Source organism: Grammomys surdaster, unplaced genomic scaffold, assembly GCF_004785775.1.
Source record: "Grammomys surdaster isolate TR1022 unplaced genomic scaffold, NIH_TR_1.0 367, whole genome shotgun sequence".
Classification (NCBI taxonomy): domain Eukaryota; kingdom Metazoa; phylum Chordata; class Mammalia; order Rodentia; family Muridae; genus Grammomys; species Grammomys surdaster.
In genome coordinates this window covers 6952086-6964940 of record NW_021604786.1, presented here as the reverse complement: position 1 = coordinate 6964940, position 12855 = coordinate 6952086, and the positions used below count along the sequence as shown (strand labels likewise).

Sequence of the window (12855 nt, the reverse complement as noted above, 5' to 3'; positions counted from 1 at the left end):
AGAGAAAACTTCTCGATTCTGCAGAAATCTAACAAGGACACACTGCAGGATTCTATTCCCTTGAAGGTCAATCTGTAACAACCCCAGCACCCAGGAAGTAATTCAATTCAGCTTAGAGATTGTACCTGGTAATTACACTCTCTTTAAATCTGTACCTCAGTTATAAATTGAGAAAAAAGCCTCCCCGTGATCCTTCCCTAAAAGGCAATTTCAAAACAGTTTAGGAGGCTTCAAGGTACAAGCAATTCTTTGATATGTGGGCATATTGCAATTAAAGGCTCTTCGGTATAATTATGTGCAAATAAGAACGCACCCTGTTAAAAAAATAAAGTAAAATATCCACTCTGTGCACTTCGCCCTGAGTGTGTTTGTAAATGCAGATAGGCCTGGGTGGCATTACCAAACATCTATTTTCCCAAGAGGTACTTTCATTAATTCAGAATCACTTCCAAAGTCAGATTCATCATCAGGCCAGTCAGACTAGATGAATTTGCTTCTTAGTACCGTCATGAAATTGGCTTATTTTTCTATTCCCTGATGGCGTGTGACAAGGCAACGTGAATACCACAAATTATGGGAACTAAAGAGAGGGACGGCAGTGTTTCTAGCTGTAACTGTTCTTGAGCATCATCTTGCCTCTGTTCTCGGGTCCTGTACCTTCCAGTACCCTGCCCTTGATTTACCGGCTCCTTCTGCATTCTCCCCATATCTCCTCCTCAACCCATATTCCTCCCCTTAATTGCTTACAAAAGGGTATCAAATTCTAACCGCTGCCATCCCTTAGATATATGTAGGATCCCAGCGTGAAGCTGAACTAATTAGAGAAATCAGTGGAACTCCACATTCCGTAGTCATGCCAGGCATCCTTTGGATAAAAGTGAAAAGCGAAAGTACTTCATTTTCTCAGTGTGTGTCCTGGGTAGTTTTATGTCAGCTTGACACAAGCTAGATTCATCTGAAAGGAGGGAACTTCAATTGAGAAAATGCCTCCCTAAGATCTGGCCATAGGGCATTTTCTTAATTAGTGATTGATGGGGGAGGGCACAGCCCATTGTGGGTGATACTATCTTTGAGACAATGGTTCCAGGTTCTATAAGGAAGCAGGCTGAGCATGAGGGCAAGCCAGAAAGCAGTACCCCTCCGTGATTTCTGCATCAGCTTCTGCATCAGATTCCTGCACTGTTTGATTTCCTGCCCTGACTTCCCTCAATGATGGACTACCATGTAAAAGTGTAAGATAAATAAACCCTTTACTTCCCAATTTGCTTTTGGGTCATGGTGTTTTATTGCAGCAATAGAAACCTTGACTAAGACAGTGTGAAGTCTCTACCCCATTGCAGTCCCTTTCTGTGTATATGCAAAACTCTGATCATATTGTAGCATGGTTTGGGGAATTGTCATACTTCTGACCTGTTCTAAAAGAGTAGTCTGGTCATTTATCACCTGGGGGCAATAGACCTCAGAGTGATATTTCCCTGGTGTCATTCATGTTGGTCTTTTAAGTATTACTACAATTACCTATTGAAACCATAAACATGCTTTCACACTAAAAATATCAATAGGGCTATTTTGCTATATCAACTTTGGATAGGAAGAGGGGCAAAAAGTTGCTCTTGTCACAACAAATTTTAAAAAGTCTACAATTAGAATCGAACCAGTAGTTCAGTAGTTAAGAGTACTGTCTGCTCTTCCAGAGGACCAGGGTTCGATTCCCAGCACCCACATGGCAACAAACAACTACTTGTAACTCCAGTTCCAGGGGTACCAACACCACCTTTAGATACCACATCCATGTGCTTCACAGACATACAAACTGGTGTAACATCCATACACGTAAAATAAAAACAAATCTTTCTAAATTGTATGGTATGATACAAAATCCAAGGAGAAACATACTTTGGGCAAAAATTAAGTTTGAAAAAAAAATTCTTGTAAAGAGCCAGTCTTTAAGAAGTTGAATTTTCCCTGCCCCTACAAGTGTTGTAGGTGTGGCTGTTGTATTACAGGTACATCAATAGGTACCAGAGAGTAAAGAGGCTCAGTGTTCTGACCTAGGAACATCAGAATGATTACTAGATTCTCTGAAAATCGCCACCCTGAGACAACCACCAGTCATGACCAGGACCAGGCAGTCCCAGATCAGCTTCTAGGACTTCTAGTCTTCTAGGAGACTAGAAGAACCCTACCAGGAAGTGACTCTGAGACAAAGACTCACTTTGACAAAGACTTTGTCACTTTGTCACAGAAAGGGCCACTTGAGCCAGCCAGGTGAGGAACAAGAGCTATGAAGCCTGGTCAGGGAAGTAACCTGAGATGACCACCATTCCAGCTCCACGCAGGGATTGGAGGAGAGAGCACACTGCATCAGAGATCCCAGCGCCATAATGCAGGATCAGGGCACTTCTTAGACCACTCCTGAGAGGACCCAGACACTCAAGAAACCTGAGATGCCATTAAAAGGAGCAAGCAAGTGGTGAAGAAATGAAAGAGAAAGAGAAGCAGAAGGATGTGGGCACAATGAAGAGAGGCAGAGCTGGTAGTAAGGAAAAACCTGATGTGAGTAGCAGGTGATGTCACCTGGGACCATGGTGGGGTCCTGGCCTGTGCTGCTACCAGGAGCCACATCTGGTCTTTGGTCCAGTGGCAGCAGGGATCTGTTACCACCAAAGGCCAGGCAGATGCCCCTGATTTGGGCTACTGCAGGGGACATGTTGATGTCTGAGGGCTGTGCAGAACTGACCCCACCCCTTACCTGAGCATCCTGGAAGATTTATCCCTGGGGTTATGACACTAAGAGATATGACCCTGCACCAAACTTGTGACACCTGTACTTGGGACAGCACAATCCACACACATTTCAAGAGATGCTGGTGAGCCAGCCCTAAGGAGCATGGGAGAGTTGGCCCTGCCTACTACTCATCTCCTGTGCCGTGGCATGGATGAAGGATACCCTGATATCACATCTCCCCAGCCCATCACCACCTGTGGCAGACAGGAGACCTGGCTCAAGGATCATGAGAACAAAAGAGCTATCTCTGCCCCTCACCAGCTGCAGTACCAGGAGAGCTGGCCCTGCACCTCACGTAGGCAGCACAGTAGAACTGGCCCTGGATATGGAGGTTGCAGGTAAGCCAGCCCCAGGGGCACGCATGTGGAAGAGCTAGCCCCATCTCTTGTCAGCTGGGCAGTGAGTGGCATGGCCAAGGAAGAGACACCCTCCTCCCCTCCCTCATCTCTTGTCAGCTATGGGCAAGCAGGAGAGTCCGCCCCAGGGTCATGAGAATGGGAGAATTGGCCATGTCCCTTACTGGCTACAACACTAGGGAGAGAAGGCCCTGTACCTCCCCTGGGCAACAGGTGAGAGCTGGCCCTGTTTGAAGAGGTTGGTGGTGAGGTGAGCCTGAGGGCATGAGGGTGGGAAAGCTGGCAGGCTGACCAACTCAAATATCTCTCAGGCTCAAGTCCAGGGCTTTGAGTTGGCCCATCCCATCATCTACCCTATCAATGAACTGCTAGAGTGCATGAAGGGCAGGTCCTACAGATCCCTATGGCACAGGGCAACAGTAGAAGGTTCTAGTATTGATAGAGTAACAGAAGCCAGAAGCCTTGTACCAGATTGAGTCATTGCAATACATATTTGCAAGCAAAGAAGTATAGACAAAAGGCTATCTTGTGAGACACGCTAGAACACACTACAGCTTCCACAACAAGATTTTTTTTATCTCTGTTGGAGGGGAGGTTGCAAGGGTAGAAGGTAGGTAGATGAGAGGGGGAGATTGACTGGATTGGGGTACATGATGTGAAATTCACAAAGAACTAATAAAACAAGAAAGAAAAAGAAAGAAAGAGAAAGAAAGAAAGAAAGAAAGAAAGAAAGAAAGAAAGAAAGAAAGAAAGGAAGGAAAGAGAGAGAGAAAGTAAGTTGAGTTATTGTTTTGTTTTCTGTGGTTAATTTTTATTTTATTTGTCTACATAACATTGCTATGTAGAGTACATCTTCATAGAAGAAGATTTTCTGTAGAAAATCTGCCCAATAGGGTGGGATAATGCCCAGGGATTATTAGATTAATTTTATAAGGACAGGAAAGGCATATCAGCTGCAGGAATCAATCTTGAGATGAGATTTCTGAAAGCCTTGCATTTCAGAATTATCCATCACAGACCAAGCAAAATGGTGGACCATCTCTAGGAAAGTTACCTGCTAGCCTTTAGCCTATCATAGATGGTTCCTGACAGAAGGGAGAAGAAAGGAGAGAAGAGGGAAGGGAAGTGGATAGAAAAGGAGAGGAAGGGAGGGGAGGGGAGAGGAGGGGAAAGAGGGGAGAGGAGGGGAAAGGGGGAGAGGAGGGGAGAGGAGGGGAAAGGAGGGAAGAACGGGGAAGGAGAGGGGAGGGGAGTCACCCAATGCAGTATGGAGTATGTTAGCAAAGACACCCAGACTACCTTGTCAAACCATTCACTTTAATTGACATCTGCAGAGCAAGAAAATTAACTCCACGGAGTCCTACTGAAATGGCTGATTTACAGAATCATGAAATATAAAAACTGTACTGGAGACAGAATGTAACTTGTAACTTGTAACAGGAACCAAACAAATGAGCTTGGAATTTTGTTTGGGAATCTTCGCACCTTCCACTTCCCTTTTCATAAATATGAATGGAATGGAACAGTAAAGAAGCAAAAGGAAATGTAACTACAGACAGGCATACGCATGAAAATTAAGTTAGAAAATGAAGCGTTCCTCGTTTCAGCACAAAGCAGGCCATGTAGTCTACAAAGTGATAATCCTGTGAAAAAGGACCAGACAAGCAGTGGCTGCATACAATGGTCCATTTCATAGTAGAGAAGAAATATTGGTGAGTATACAGAGAAGAGTTCACTGTTACTAATATTTTCTTTTCCAACATTCATTCATCCATCTCGTGGACTTGAGGTATGAGGTATACAGTTCACATGTAGAAGTCAGAGGAGCAATTCATTTTCTCCCTCCACTAAGAGGATTCTGGGAATTGAACTCAGGTTGTCAGGCTTAAGAGCAAACATCTTTACTGGCTGAGCCACCTCACTAGCCCCTAATATCTTTTTCCTATAATTCCTTGCTCTAGACTATTTTGCCTGTGATACCTTAACATAATCTTACATACTTCAGACGCTTGCTTGCTGTTCACTGGATCACAGGAAGCTGAGCTAAGAAATGTAAGGTGGACATTGGAATTAAACACAGAGGAGATTGTTGGCAACTGCAGCAGCAATAACAACAACAACAACACAGGGAAGATACTGTTGTCTGTCCACTCGGGCAGTCAATGCATGTCTCCAGTTTCCCAGTCAGCCATGTCTTATTCTGTCCTGCAAAGGACTGTTAATAGAGGAGCTTACAAATATGATGGAAAAATCACCAGTTTCTAACACTGCGCTGGGAAAATAGTAGAGTTGAAAAAAGCAAAACTTTAATACCAATACTATATAAGAATTTGACAAATAGCAGAAGAAAATGGTCCATCCGAATCAAAGCCCGTCTCTCATTTCTTACGTGTCCTCAATGGATTGTATGTCATTTGCCACTAACTAGGACTCACAAGTATTTGAGCTTTGGTGTTTGCAGAGATCAGTCCCCAGCAGACCTATTACACAACAAGCAATTGCACATGGCTGGGAAATTGTACTTTGTAATTACACTATCCTTCAACACTCACTCTGACTAGGAATGTAAACAATCCAGGGAGTTGTATGGCTTAACATACATATACATTTAAAATGAAGCCAGATGCAAGAGCTAAAGCAGAAGGTATGAGCGGATACCCGTGTCATCCTTTTCCTTAATACCCAAACCCACATCCAGGCTTCTCCGTCATCTTGGTACACATAATCATTTAAACTCACAGCATCTCCTAGATGTTTTTCCTTTTTTTGTTTGGCTTTTGGTTTTTTAGGGAGAATTCCGTTTGACTGTGATGCTTGAAGCCCTCATAGGAGATAAGGGAAGATATTCTTCTCTGCACGATAAATAAACATGAGTTCGACTTGACCATAGTTGTCTTTCTGGCATTTGATATTACTTACTTAACTATTTATTTGCTATGCGTCTTCCCTTAAGTCATCTATGTAATACCCACCTTGGGGTTATTGTAAAGACTAAAAATGATCATATGTAAGCAAGGAACCAGACCCTACACATTACCTGTGGACCCATCAATGGGCCGCTGACTTCACTTTGACTCAGTTTCCTCACACATAAAAATGATTCTATTTTCTGCTACAAATTCACAACATAGAGTTATGTAAGGACCAGATGCAGCTATATACATAGGAATCTAGTAAACACTGGCTTTGTTCATGAAAGCAATCATTCAACAAGTCATAGCTATTGTTGTAACATTGCTGAATTTAAGAAGGTCGGGTAAGTTCTATCTCATTTGGATCAGAACAGGAAAACTAGGCTATGGAGTCTTTTCACTACCAATTCAGACTTAGAATCTGTATACTCAAACATTATCTGGGTTTGTAATTTGTTGGAGACCTGAACTCGTTGTAAAATAACTACAAACAAATGTCCAATTTTCAACAGCTTTGTTTTATTAATTCTCAGTCCTAACAACACATTAAAACTAGTGTACTCTAGATGTTTCTGGATTGACAGCTATGTAGACCACACCCTTCTTTCCCAATAAGGCTCTGTAGGTGAATCTGCTATAAAAGCCATGTGTTTAGTCATCTGAGTTCTATCTTCTTGATTGTGTATATCACAGCTAAAGACTATACTGAACTGAGGCCTCAGTAAAGAAGAACAAGCCAATTCAAAACTCAATAATCTTTTTCTTTTTCTCTCCTGAAGCTTCTATTAACTCAAGACCCTACAATTAGCATAATCTTGGTCCATGAGCAGAATATTGACTAAGCAAATTTGTATATCACATGAACTCAAATCCATGAATTAGTTGCTATGAACACTACATCTTCCAGGAGTCACATATTTAGTTGTAATAATTAGTCTTGAGATAAAAATGTATCCTCAGTCAGAAGTTACCAATAAAATTTCTCAGAAAGTTTAGGAATCTTAGGTAAATGTGTCCCTCTGAAGTTAGATAAACAGAACTCCAAATTCTTTACCTTTCAATGAAACCAGCTCTCATCTTGGTGATTTTTATAGTTTGGCATGCTCTTAAGGGAAAATAAAATAATAAAATTGAATTTAAGGATACTATGTAACTATTTAATCTTCTTATATATCATTAGATTTTAGCACTTGGATCTCAAAGGAAAAGGATTTGGTAATGATCTGGTTATTTTGATTCACATTAACAATGTCTTGATTTTTTAAAAAAAAAATGCCAATCAAAGCTAATGTCTTTACATTGTTTAATTAGTCTGTTCTCTCTGGCTAGCCAAATGAACCAGGTGGTTGTCAAAATCCTACTTAGTTTTAGTGTGCAAACAACAACAGCATGAGGTTTGCTGTGGTAAATTCCTTCCTCAGGATACAAGCCCATTTGAGAGTAAAACCTCTTAAAGAACAGTGATGACATTGGGAAATACAAGGTTCCAATCTCTCCTTCTGGGAAGGGTGAGTAGGCCCAGGGAGGGCTGAATACCAACATTTACAATGTTTAAAAAAAATATACTGATTGGAAATTGCTCCTGAGAAAAGATCAAAGACTAGGGCTCTGTGGAAGGAGAAATGGGATAGTTTTTAAATCAATTTTTAAATCACAAGGCTTTGTCAGTCAACTCAGCAGAAGGCACCAAGGCCTTGGCAGGCTAGAGAACAGTTTTGACATACAGAATAAGATGAGGGAGGGAAAAGAGATGTCAGAGGCAAGTTTAATGAACAATTTTGTGTGGAGTTTTAAAATTGGATTTGATTTCTCTCTCTCTCCCTCTCTCTCTTCTTTTTTAACTAAAACTTAAAAGGAAAAAAGGAGGAAGAATTGCCAATAATTTCCAAATAAAAAGCAATGGGAAGCAAAAAAATCTATCCAGCTATGACTGATATGTGGTACTCAGGTCAGGAACACGTGGACACACACACAGCTGTCAAGCCAGACAGCTCAAGGTTCAAGCCTTGTTCCCTACTTGCCAGCTATGACATGTTGCTTCTGAAGCTTTACGTTTTCACCTCTGAGAGACAGTTCTTGTGTGTGCTGCACATGGAATGGCTACTGTAAGACGGACTAGAAAGACGAAGGAGACCACGGAAACAAGAATAAAGAAGGGAACTCCTTACTTCAGAGCCTGCCTGAAGCCTCTCGCCTGCTAAGAGTCAAGGCTTCCTGCCCAGTTAACTTCATCTGCTGGGCAGGATGTAAACATGGAGATGGTGTGCCTTACATACAGCCATGTGACAAACAAGAAGACTAAAAGAGCAAGCTGGTGAAGTGGCTCAGCTGGCAAAAGGCACTTGCTGCCAAGCCTGACAATCTGAGTTTGATCTCCAGAGCCCACACAGAAAAAAAAGTGATTCTCTCAAGTGGTCCTCTGCTCACTACATTCGTGTCAAGGTGCACAGATACACATACTTATATACATACATTCATACACACACACAAATACACATACATACATGCACGCACACATGCACATGCACACATAAATACACACACTGAATAAATAACTCATAATGTTTAAAGAATGTATAAAATAATGATTAGAATATTAAATTACAGCCTCACTCATTTCCCAGCTATAAACCTGTAATTTTCTAGGACTTTTAACCACAGAAACCCCACTTGGAGTAAAAGACATGCCCCAAATGCCTGGCTCAGAAGAAGTAACTCCTGGTTCCTTTTATCAGATTATAACCCCCCTAGTGACCTCCAGGGCCATCTACTACCATTATTGGTTATCATTATTGAAAAGGAGGGGGAAAAAAAAGAAAAGATTTCTTAACAATTCTTTCAAATGTAACTTGAGAATAACCAAAATGGTGTATGTGTCTATGGCTAAGACACCTAAGTGTGACTCTTCTGAGAAGAGCTCTTGCACACATTCTTGGGTGTAACTTGTCCTCTTTCCTATTTTTAATAAACTCTAACTCTGTGCCATGCTGGTTGGTCTTGAAATTCTTTTCTAAAGCTCAGCAAAAGGATCTGATTTTACCTGCACTGAGGATTAATAGGCTCATCCCTAAAGGATGCAGGAACTCAGGATGCTACAGGTGACTACATGGGACTGTGCCTCTGTCCCCATCACCAGTGAGTAAAGGAGTATGCTTTATATCAAATTCCAGGAGTCAAGCATCCAGATGATCAGACACATCAGTTTCCCCCCACTGCCTTCATCTTCAGCTTTCTAGATGGGATGGTGTCTAGTTAACTTGTAAACCACCTCTAACCATTGACTGTCAAGATATGTACCATATGGCTATAAAGGGCTGACAATTGCTAGCCAAGATTCTATATTGGATAACATTAGGCTTCTCAGCTTTGACAGCTATTGAACTTGGGAGTCATCTTTGCTACAAGAGCACAGCCCATGTAGAGAAGTTTCAGCACCACCTACAGACTTATCAGAAACATGGAATCTCAAATCATCCCACAAACCAGTTCATAAAACAGCATGTATTTTCAAACTCTCGTAATGACTTCTCTGAATATTAATGTTTGAGAAACACAAGTCTGACATCCCAGGCAAAGAATAACTGTGTTTTCTATTTCAACTGATTGTAAACCCAACTGCTATGGATCTGAGGCCTAACAATCAAATTACTACAAGAAAATGGGCTTAATACATACTTCTAGTGTTCTTCAGACACACCTAGCCCCTAAGTGATTGTGTCTTCAGAAAGGCTTGCTTTGTCAGTGATGAGTATTATAAAATGGTCAAGCATTCAAATTTTTCCAAAGTAATATTCACAAATCACTAAATATAGACTACTTTCCATGATTCCCCAAATATATTCAAGGAATTCAAAATAATTTAATTCAGTTTATATGAAAAAATTATTTCTGACAAAATCATAATTGCACAAAAGGCACTTTTAAGGTTCTATTATTTTTCTTTTGAACGCCCACGAGTGAACCTAAAAATTGCAGAAATTTGCATTAACCGTTTCTCAGAAAGAAAGTTAAAACAGAAGTCCTTCACCAAAACAAAGCCTGAAGTCTATGACTTCATTCCTCACGGACAGGAATCTCCTCGTATGGACTTGGCACCCTGAAACTCATGCTTAGAAGAGATGAGAGAATCCTCATTTTCCAGACCAGTGAAGCCAAGGTAACCCTGAGGCAGGCAAGACAGCCAAGGAGGCAGGTGGCAAACACACACCTCTGTGAACTATGATGGAGATGAGAGAGAGAGAGACAGAGAGAGAGAGAGACAGAGACAGAGAGAGAGAGAGAGACAGAGAGACAGAGAGAGAGAGACAGAGAGAGACAGAGAGAGAGACAGAGAGAGACAGAGAGAGACAGAGAGAGGCAGAGAGAGGCAGAGAGAGAGAGGCAGATTCAACGCCAAGAAACATATACAGGCCCTTCCATGAGTTCCTTGTGTAGCTCTGAAATGCTCTTCTAAACCTTGGTTTCCCTTTTCTATAAAATGGTCCCTCACTGGATTGTGATGCAACTGAAATTAAACTGGATAAATATACATCAGGCATCCAGTGTGGTGCCTAGAAGACAGTAAGTACTCAATATATCATAGCTGTTAGTGTCATTATTTAGGAGTGGGAACTGGCATCTTCAACCAGAAATACTAGGATGGTTATTATCAATTGCCATTTGATGGTATCGATAGTTAACTATGAGGCGCACCTCTGGGCAGGTCTATGAGGACATTTATAGGATGGATTAATGGAGCAGAGAGAAATCAATCCAGAATAGATGGCATGGTCTAATGAGTGGCCCATAGGTAAGGAGGCCCATGTTCAAAGCAGGGTTGTTTTGCCTGTCTGTCTTCACTTCTGTATTAACCAGGGTAGCACGTACAGAATAAATATCTGCAGATAGATGATAGATATATGATAGATAGATAGATAGATAGATAGATAGATAGATAGATAGATAATGAGATTTATTAGAATGACTTACAGGCTGTGGTCCAACTAATCCACCAATGACTGTCTATGAATGGAAAGTCCAAGATTCTAGAACTAGCTCAGTTCACAAGACTGAATATCTCAGATGCTCTTCAGTAGATGCTAAGATCCCTGAAGAAATAGGCTCTAATACCAGTGAAGTCATGAATTTGCTAGCAAGGCAAGAAGAAGCAGACAAGCAACAAACACTTCCTTCTTCCATGTCTTTGTAAAGGCTTCCAGAAGGAGGTGTGGCCCAGAATGAAGGTACATCTTTCTTCCTCAAGATGTACATTAAAGGCATGTATCTTTCTGCTTCAAGATCTGGATAAGAGATGGATCTTCCTACTTCAAATTAAGCAAAGAATTCCCTCACTCGGTGTGCTCTCCATTTTTAAAGTTTAGTTAATTCTAGATGTAGTCGATTTGACAACCAAGAATAGCCACCACAACTTCTAACGGGTGAGCATATCTGTAGTAGATTGAATGAGAGTGCCCCCCCTAGAGGCTTGTGGGTTTGAATGCATCCTTCACTATGGGAAGGATTAAGAAGCATAACCTTATTGGGGTAGGTGTGCCTCTGGAGGTAGCTCTCTCTCTCTCTCTCTCTCTCTCTCTCTCTCTCTCTCTCTCTCTCTGTGTGTGTGTGTGTGTCTGTGTCTGTGTGTGTCTGTGTGTGTCTGTGTGTGTCTGTGTGTCTGTGTGTCTGTGTCTGTGTGTGTGTCTGTGTGTGTGTGGTGTGTGGTCTGTCTTTTTCTCTCAGCCTCAAGCTTGTGGATCAGATATAAGCTCTCAGCTTCTGCTCCAGCACCACACCTACCTGTCTGCCTGATGCTATGACCCACCCCCCACCCTACCCCACACCATGATGATCATGGTTTCTATAGTTCTGAAACTGTAAGCAAGCCCCCAAATCAAATGCTTTCTTTTATGCATTGCTTTAATCATGGTATCTCTTCACAGAAACAGAAAAGTAGCTCAGACAGCATCTATCTCTACTGGGTACTAGGGTACCATTGTTTACAGCATCACATCCCAGTTACTATCCCTTTTGATACTAGAATACCATTTTTTTATAGCATCACATCCCAGTTACTATTCCTGCTGATACTAAAGTACCATTCTTTACAACATCACATCCCAGTTACTTTAACCTTCCAGCAGGGTCTGTAGATCAGTGACTCTCAGCATCTTCTAAACCTAATCAAGGTCAGATTGGGACTGATGTGGTGTTCATTTTTGTGGGCAAAGAAACTACTGCATTTTCAGGCTTTTTCCAGTATACAGATGGCTATTGTTGAACTACTACCCTACCATGAAACCCATTCTAAAGTCCCTGTAATAACATGGTCTATTGGTTCTGTTCCTCCAGAGAGCCTAATACAGAGGCAGACTATACCTCGCTGCCTGAGAGTCAGGTGGGTTCCCCTTGGGTACCATGAACACTAATGAATAATGTGCTCTGGAATTTATATAAGAAACTACATCACCTTGCTTTGCAGTACACTTCTGGGCCCAGAGACTTTTCAGAGTACTTTACATAATGTTTTTTAATCTTTGAATATAACATATTCAGTAATCACATATGTAGCCACTATTATTTTCTCTACTTAACAGTATTAGATTATTTAAAAACATAACCAGAGACATGTCCTGGCCAAGGAACACACAATAAAATAAATGTCGTGGATAGCTGTAGTGGTTTTTTGTTCTTTTCCTTCCTGCTGAGATTTTTTTTCCTTTTTATTTAAAAAATATCATACAATGTATTTTAATCATGTTTCCTCTCCCCCAATCCTTCTCATGCTCCCCATCTCCTTACCCACCCAACTTTATGTCTTCTC

At 41.4% G+C, this 12855-nt stretch overlaps 1 pseudogene; it reads left to right on the top strand.

Moving 5' to 3' along the window:
• The first annotated feature begins 1964 nt into the window (after positions 1–1964).
• Positions 1965–2079, top strand: LOC114631900 (annotated as a pseudogene).
• The last annotated feature ends 10776 nt before the right edge of the window (positions 2080–12855 follow it).